The 8,000-nt window shown below is 53.0% G+C and overlaps 1 long non-coding RNA gene across 1 annotated transcript; it reads right to left on the minus strand.

The window, feature by feature from the left end:
- Positions 1–2,812: 2,812 nt before the first annotated feature.
- Positions 2,813–7,969, minus strand: LOC144678626 (uncharacterized). The gene is made up of 2 exons (XR_013576147.1): positions 7,364–7,969; positions 2,813–2,994 (listed from the first exon to the last, which is right to left on the minus strand). It is a non-coding gene; the product is annotated as an uncharacterized LOC144678626 (long non-coding RNA).
- Positions 7,970–8,000: the final 31 nt, after the last annotated feature.

The raw sequence follows: 8,000 nt of genomic DNA on the forward strand, positions 1-8,000 counted from the left end.
GAGAGTGTGTGTGTGTGAGAGAGAGGGAGAGACAGAGAGAGAGGGAGAGAGAGAGGGAGAGAGAGAGAGAGAGGGAGAGAGAGAGGGAGTGTGTATGTGTGAGAGAGAGAGAGATGGGGGAGAGAGAGAGAGAGAGAGGGAGAGAGAGAGGGAGAGTGTGTGTGTGTGTGTGTCTGTGTGAGAGAGAGAGGGAGAGAGAGAGTGTGTGAGAGAGAGAGAGAGAGTGTGAGAGAGAGAGACAGAGAGATAGAGAGAGAGAGTGTGTGTGTGTGAGAGAGAGAGTGTGTGTGTGTGTGTGTGTCTGTGAGAGAGAGGGAGAGAGAGAGAGAGTGTGAGAGATAGAGAGAGAGTGTGAGAGAGAGAGAGAGAGACAGAGAGAGAGAGAGAGTGTGTATGTGTGAGAGAGAGAGGGGACAGGAGGGAGCGAGAGGGGACAGGAGGGATGGAGAGGGGACAGGAGGGAGGGAGAGGGGACAGGAGGGAGGGAGAGGGGACAGGAGGGAGGGAGAGGAGACAGGAGGGAGGGGGAGGGGACAGGATGGAGGGAGAGGGGACAGGAGGGAGGGAGAGGGAGAGGGACAGGAGGGAGGGAGAGGGGACAGGAGGGAGGGAGAGGGAGGGGACAGGTGGGAGGGAGAGGGAGGGGACAGGAGGGAGGGAGAGGGACAGGAGGGAGGGGGAGGGGACAGGAGGGAGGGGGAGGGGACAGGAGGGAGGGGGAGGGGACAGGAGGGAGGGAGAGGGGACAGGAGGGAGGGAGAGGGGACAGGAGGGAGGGAGAGGGGACAGGAGGGAGGGAGAGGGGACAGGAGGGAGGGGGAGGGGACAGGAGGAAGGGAGAGGGGACAGGAGGGAGGGAGAGGGGACAGGAGGGAGGGAGAGGAGACAGTAGGGAGGGGGAGGGGACAGGAGGGAGGAAGAGGGGACAGGAGGGAGGGAGAGAGGACAGGAGGGAGGGAGAGGGGACAGGAGGGAGGGAGAGGAGACAGTAGGGAGGGGGAGGGGACAGGAGGGAGGAAGAGGGGACAGGAGGGAGGGAGAGAGGACAGGAGGGAGGGAGAGGGGACAGGAGGGAGGGGGAGGGGACAGGAGGGAGGGGGAGGGGACAGGAGGGAGGGAGAGGGGACAGGAGGGAGAGGGAGGGGACAGGAGGGAGGTAGAGGGGACAGGAGGGAGGGAGAGGGGACAGGAGGGAGAGGGAAGATGGAGAAGGTTGGAGGGGGAGATGGAGTTGAGGTTTCTCCTGTCCCGCTGCTGAGGAACCTGGAAGATGACCCCAGGAGCTTTGTCTCAGTGAAAGTCTCCAGCAGAAACGTCTAAACACTGACCCCAACGGTGACATATGTTTCCTGCACATGTACCGGTCTCACAGACTGTACAGGAAAATGATTCAGTCTCTCACATGGTGCTGTGTGAGTCTGTGTGTATCAGTGTGAGTGTGTGTGTGTGTGTTTGTCCGTGTGTGTCTGTGTGTTGTGTGCGTGTGTGTCTGTTTGTATCTGTGCGTGTGTGTGTATGTGTGTGTGTGTGAGTGTCTGTGTGTGCGTGTGAGTGTCTGTGTGTGTGGGGGTGTCTGTGTGTGCGTGTGTGTGTATGATTGAGTGTGTGTCTGTGTGTGTCGGTGTGTGTCTGTGTGTCTGTGTGTGTGTCTGTTTGAGAGAGTGGGTGTGTGTGTGAGCGCTTGTGTCTCTCTGTGGGTGCAAGTCTATGTGTGTGTGACTGCGTTCGAGAGTGTGAATGTGAGTGGGTGTGTGAGGCTGTGTGTAACTGAGTGTGAATATGTCTGCAAGTGAGAGTTTGTGAGCTTGTGTGTGTGTGCAAGTGTGAGTGCGTGTCTGACTGTATGGCTGAGTGTGCGAGTGTGAGTCTGACTGTGTGTCTGAGTGTGCGTTTGTGTTTGAGTGTGTGTAAGTGTCTGTGTGTATGAGTGCGTGTCTGATTGTATATTTGTGTGTGTGCACGTGTGAATCTGACTGTGCGTCTGACTGTGTGTGTGAGTGTGCGTTTGTGTGTGAGTGTGCGTGTGTCTCTGCGAATGCATGAGAGTGTGTGGGTGATTTTGCTTCTGTGCGTAAGAGAGAGTGTCTGTATGTGTGTGTGTGTGTGTGTGAGAGTGTGTTTGTGTGAGAGGGTGTGTGTGTGTGTGAGAGAGAGTGTGGGTGTGTGTTTTTGTGTGTGTCTGTCTGTGTGTGTGTGTCTGTTTGGGTGTGTTTGTGTATGTGAGATTGTGATTGTGTGTCACTGTGTGAGTGCTCGCTCTTGCATATTCGAGTTCAGAGATTCACACCAAGCCAGAATTTAAACTTTATTCAATATTAGGTTGATTCTACTCTGCAGTTTACAGATAACTCCCCAAGAGAGAGGGGACTGAGAGACATCAGTCAGTGTACAGATATCTCCCTGAGAGAGAGGGGATGAGAGACACCAGTCAGTGTACAGATATCTCCCTGAGAGAGAGGGGACTGAGAGACACCAGTCAGTGTACAGATATCTCCCTGAGAGAGAGAGGGAGTGAGAGACACCAGTCAGTGTACAGATATCTCCCTGAGAGAGAGGGGACTGAGAGACACCAGTCAGTGTACAGATATCTCCCTGAGAGAGAGGGACTGAGAGACACCAGTCAGTGTAGAGATATCTCCCTGAGAGGGGACTGAGAGACACCAGTCAGTGTACAGATATCTCCCTGAGAGGGGACTGAGAGACACCAGTCAGTGTACAGATATCTCCCTGAGAGGGGACTGAGAGACACCAGTCAGTGTACAGATATCTCCCTGAGAGAGGGGGGAGGGTACTGTCCTTTCCTGAAGCTTCGTTTTATTGAGGGTCTCAGATGATCAATGATGAACGATGTTTACACCAAGGGATCAAACTCTAATCGAACTGGAGGTCAGTGACTGTTTCCCTGACCCACTCCATCATTCTGACCACGTTCGTGTAGTATCCCATGTTATCAGCTGAACAGGCGATGGCGTATCCCGAACTCACGATCCCAATCTGTCAAACAATTGGAAGGAACAGGATAAAAACCCCTTCCCGTTCACTCCCACTGTACACAATCCCAAATGATCCAAACCACTTCCCGGTCACTCCCACTGTACACAATCCCAATGGACCCAAACCCCTTCCCGTTCACTCCCACTGTACACAATCCCAATGGACCCAAACCTCTTCCCGTTCACTCCCACTGTACACAATCCCAATGGAACCAAACCCCTTCCCGTTCACTCCCACTGTACACAATCCCAATGGATCCAAACCCCTTCCCATTCACTCCCACTGTGCACAATCCCAATGGACCCTAACCCCTTCACGTTCACTCCCACTGTACACAATCCCAATGGACCCAAACCCCTTCCCCTTCACTCCCACTGTACAGAATCGCAATGGACCCAAACCCCTTCCCGTTCACTCCCACTGTACACAATCCCAATGGACCCAAACCCCTTCCCGTTCACTCCAACTGTACACAATCCCAATGGACCCAAACCCCTTCCCGTTCATTCCCACTGTACACAAACCCAATGGACCCAAACCCCTTTCCGTTCACTCCCACTGTACACAATCCCAATGGACCCAAACCCCTTCCCGTTCACTCCCACTGTACACAATCCCAATGGACCCAAAACCCTTCCCGTTCACTCCCACTGTACACAATCCCAATGGACTCAAACCCCTTCCCGTTCACTCCCACTGTACACAGTCCCAATGGACCCAAACCCCTTCCCGTTCACTCCACTGTACACAAACCCAATGGACCCAAACCCCTTCCCGTTCACTCCCACTGCACACAATACAAATGGACACAAACCCCTTCCCGTTCACTCCCACTGTACACAATCCCAATGGACTCAAACCCCTTCCCGTTCACTCCCACTGTACACAATCCCAATGGACCCAAACCCCTTCCCGTTCACTCCCACTGTACACAATCCCAATGGACCCAAACCGCTTCCCGTTCACTCCCACTGTACACAATCCCAATGGACCCAAACCCCTTCCCGTTCATTCCCACTGTTCACAATCCCAATGGACCCAAACCCCTTCCCGTTCACTCCCACTGTACACAAACCCAATGGACCCAAAACCCTTCCCATTCACTCCCACTGTACACAATCCCAATGGACCCAAACCCCTTCCCGTTCACTCCCACTGTACACAAAACCAATGGACCCAAACCACTTCCCGTTCACTCCCACTGTACACAATCCCAATGGACCCAAACCCCTTCCCGTTCACTCCCACTGTACACAAGCCCAATGGACCCAAACCACTTCCCGTTCACTCCCACTGTACACAATCCCAATGGACCCAAACCCCTTCCCGTTCACTCCCACTGTACACAATCCCAATGGACCCAAACCCCTTCCTGTTCACTCCCACTGTACACAATCCCAATGGACCCAAACCCCTTCCCGTTCACTCCCACTGTACACAATCCCAATGGACCCAAACCCCTTCCTGTTCACTCCCACTGTACACAAACCCAATGGACCCAAACCCCTTTCCGTTCACTCCCACTGTACACAATCCCAATGGACCCAAACCCCTTCCTGTTCACTCCCACTGTACACAATCCCAATGGACCCAAACCCCTTCCCGTTCACTCCCACTGTACACAATCCCAATGGACCCAAACCCCTTCCCGTTCACTCCCACTGTACACAATCCCAATGGACCCAAACCCCTTCCCGTTCACTCCCACTGTACACAATCCCAATGGACCCAAACCACTTCCCGTTCACTCCCACTGTACACAATCCCAATGGACCCAAACCCCTTCCCGTTCACTCCCACTGTGCACAATCCCAATGGACCCAAACCCCTTCCCGTTCACTCCCACTGTACACAATCCCAATGGACCCAAACCCCTTCCCGTTCATTCCCACTGTTCACAATCCCAATGGACCCAAACCCCTTCCCGTTCACTCCCACTGTACACAAACCCAATGGACCCAAACCCCTTCCCGTTCACTCCCACTGTACACAATCCCAATGGACCCAAAACCCTTCCCGTTCACTCCCACTGTACACAAACCCAATGGACCCAAACCACTTCCCGTTCACTCCCACTGTACACTTTCCCAATGGACCCAAACCCCTTCCCGTTCACTCCCACTGTACACAATCCCAATAGACCCAAACCACTTCCCGTTCACTCCCACTGTACACAATCCCAATGGACCCAGACCCCTTCCCGTTCACTCCCACTGTACACAATCCCAATGGACCCAAACCCCTTCCTGTTCACTCGCACTGTACACAATCCGAATGGACCCAAACCTCTTCCCGTTCACTCCCACTGTTCACAATCCCAATGGACCCAAACCCCTTCCCGTTCACTCCCACTGTACACAAACCCAATAGACCCAAACCCCTTCCCGTTCACTCCCACTGTACACAATCCCAATGGACCCAAACCACTTCCCATTCACTCCCACTGTACACAATCCCAATGGACCCAAACCCCTTCCCGTTCACTCCCCCTGTACACAATCCCAATGGACCCAAACCCCTTCCCGTTCACTCCCACTGTACACAATCCCAATGGACCCAAACCCCTTCCCGTTCACTCACACTGTTCACAATCCCAATGGACCCAAACCCCTTCCCGTTCACTCCCACTGTACAGAAACCCAATGGACCCAAACCCCTTCCCATTCACTCCCACTGTACACAATCCCAATGGACCCAAACCCCTTCCCGTTCACTCCCACTGTACACAAACCCAATGGACCCAAACCACTTCCCGTTCACTCCCACTGTACACAATCCCAATGGACCCAAACCCCTTCCCGTTCACTCCCATTGTACACAATCCCAATGGACCCAAGCCACTTCCCGTTCACTCCCACTGTACACAATCCCAATGGACCCAAACCCCTTCCCGTTCACTCCCACTGTACACAATCCCAATGGACCCAAACCACTTCCCGTTCACTCCCACTGTTCACAATCCCAATGGACCCAAACCCCTTCCCGTTCACTCCCACTGTACACATACCCAATGGACCCAAACCCCTTCCCGTTCACTCCCACTGTACACAATCCCAATGGACCCAAACCCCTTCCCGTTCACTCCCACTGTTCACAATCCCAATGGACCCAAACCCCTTCCCGTTCACTCCCACTGTCCACAATTCCAATGGACCCAAACCCCTTCCTGTTCACTTGCACTGTGTATGTATGTGTGTGTTTGTGCGCGCGTGCGTTTTTGTGTGTGCGTGAGCGTGTGTGTGTGTGAGAGAGTGTGCACATGTGTGTGTCTGTGTGGGTGTATGTGAGAGAGTGTTTGTATGCATGTTTGTGTCTGTATCTGCCTGTCTGTGTGAGTGAGTGTGTACGTGTGCGTGTGTTTGAGAGTGTGCGTGCCTGCATGTGATTGTGTGAGACAGTTTCTGTATGTGTGTGTGTTTGAAAGTGTGTGTGGTGTATGTGAGTGTGTGTGTGTGAGGGTACCTGTGTGTCTGTGTGGGTGTCTGTGTGCATGTGTGTGAGTGTGTGAATGCGTGTGTGTGTGTGCACGCACGCGTGTGCGTTTCTGAGTGAGAGTTTGAGAGTGTCTGTTTGTGACTGTGTGTGCATGTGTGTGTGTCTGTATGCCTGTGGGCTTCTGTGTGTCTGAGTGTGTCTGCCTGGTGAGTGTGCGTGTGTGTGCACGTGTTTGTATGTGTGTGCATGTGCGCGCAGGGGTGAGTGTGTGTGAGTGTGTTTGTGATTGAGTGACTGTGTGTGTGTGTGTGAGAGAGTGTGTGTAGTGTGCGCTTGTGTGACTGTGAGTGTCTGTGCATTTGTCTGTATGCCTGTGTTATTCTGCCTGTATAAGAGTGAGAGAGAGTGTGTGTGTGTGTGTGTACGTGTGCACGTGTTGGTGAGGGTGGGTGAATGTGAGTGCGTGTGTGTGTGTGATTGACAATGAGGGTGTGTGTGTATACCTGGGTGTTTGAGAGTATGCCTGCATGCATGTGACAGTGTGTGAGAGCATGGGTGTGTGTGAGTGTGTGTGTGTGTGTGTGTGGGATTGTGTGTGTGGGATTGTGTGTGCGGAAGTGTGTGTGTGCGTGTGTCAGTGTGAGAGTGCACACGTGTGTGTGCGTGCATGTGTGTTTGAGAGTGTGTGTGTCTGTACTCCTGTAGGTTTCGTGTGTGTGTCTGCATGGGTGAGTGTTTGTTTGTGAGCATGTGTGTGTGTGTGTGTGTGTGTGTTTGTGAGTGTGAGAGTCAGTGAGAGTGTGTATGCGTCTGAGTTTGTGTTTGGGAAAGAGTGAATGTGTGTGTGTGTGAGAGAGAGTGTGTCAGTGTGTATGTTTGTGTGAGTGTGAGTGAGAGTGTGAGTGTGAGTGAGAGTGTATATCATCCTCTTTACCTGGATCCATCGCTCTCTGAACTTGACAGCAAAAGGACCACCTGAGTCCCCTGGAATTGAGAAAAGACTGGTAACATATAAATATAATAACCTAATATCCAGGCTTGGGCTGACAAGCGGGAAAGTAACATTCGCGCCACACAAGTGCCAGGCAATGACCATCTCCAACAAGAGAGAATCCAACCATCACCCCTTGACATTCAATGACATTACCATCACTGAATCCCCCACTATCAACATCCTGGGGGTTACCATTGACCAGAAACTGAACTGGACCCAGCCATATAAATACTGTGGCTACAAGAGCAGGTCAGAGGGTGGGAATCCTGCGGAGAGTAACTCACCTCCTGACTCCCCAAAGCCTGTCCACCATCGACAAGGCACCAGTCAGGAGTGTGATGGAATACTCCCCACTTGCCTGGATGACTGCGGCTCCCACAACACTCAAGAAGCTCGACACCATCCAGGACAAAGCAGCCCCGCTTGATCGGCACCCCATCCAGAAACATTCACTCCCTCCACCACCGACGCACAGTAGCAGCAGTGTGTGTACCATCTACAAGATGCACTGCAGCAACTCACCAAGGCTCCTTCGACAGCGCCGCCCAAACCCACGACCTCTACCATCTAGAAGGAC

This window comes from Cetorhinus maximus, unplaced genomic scaffold (assembly GCF_964194155.1).
Source record: "Cetorhinus maximus unplaced genomic scaffold, sCetMax3.hap1.1 HAP1_SCAFFOLD_4963, whole genome shotgun sequence".
Taxonomy (NCBI): domain Eukaryota; kingdom Metazoa; phylum Chordata; class Chondrichthyes; order Lamniformes; family Cetorhinidae; genus Cetorhinus; species Cetorhinus maximus.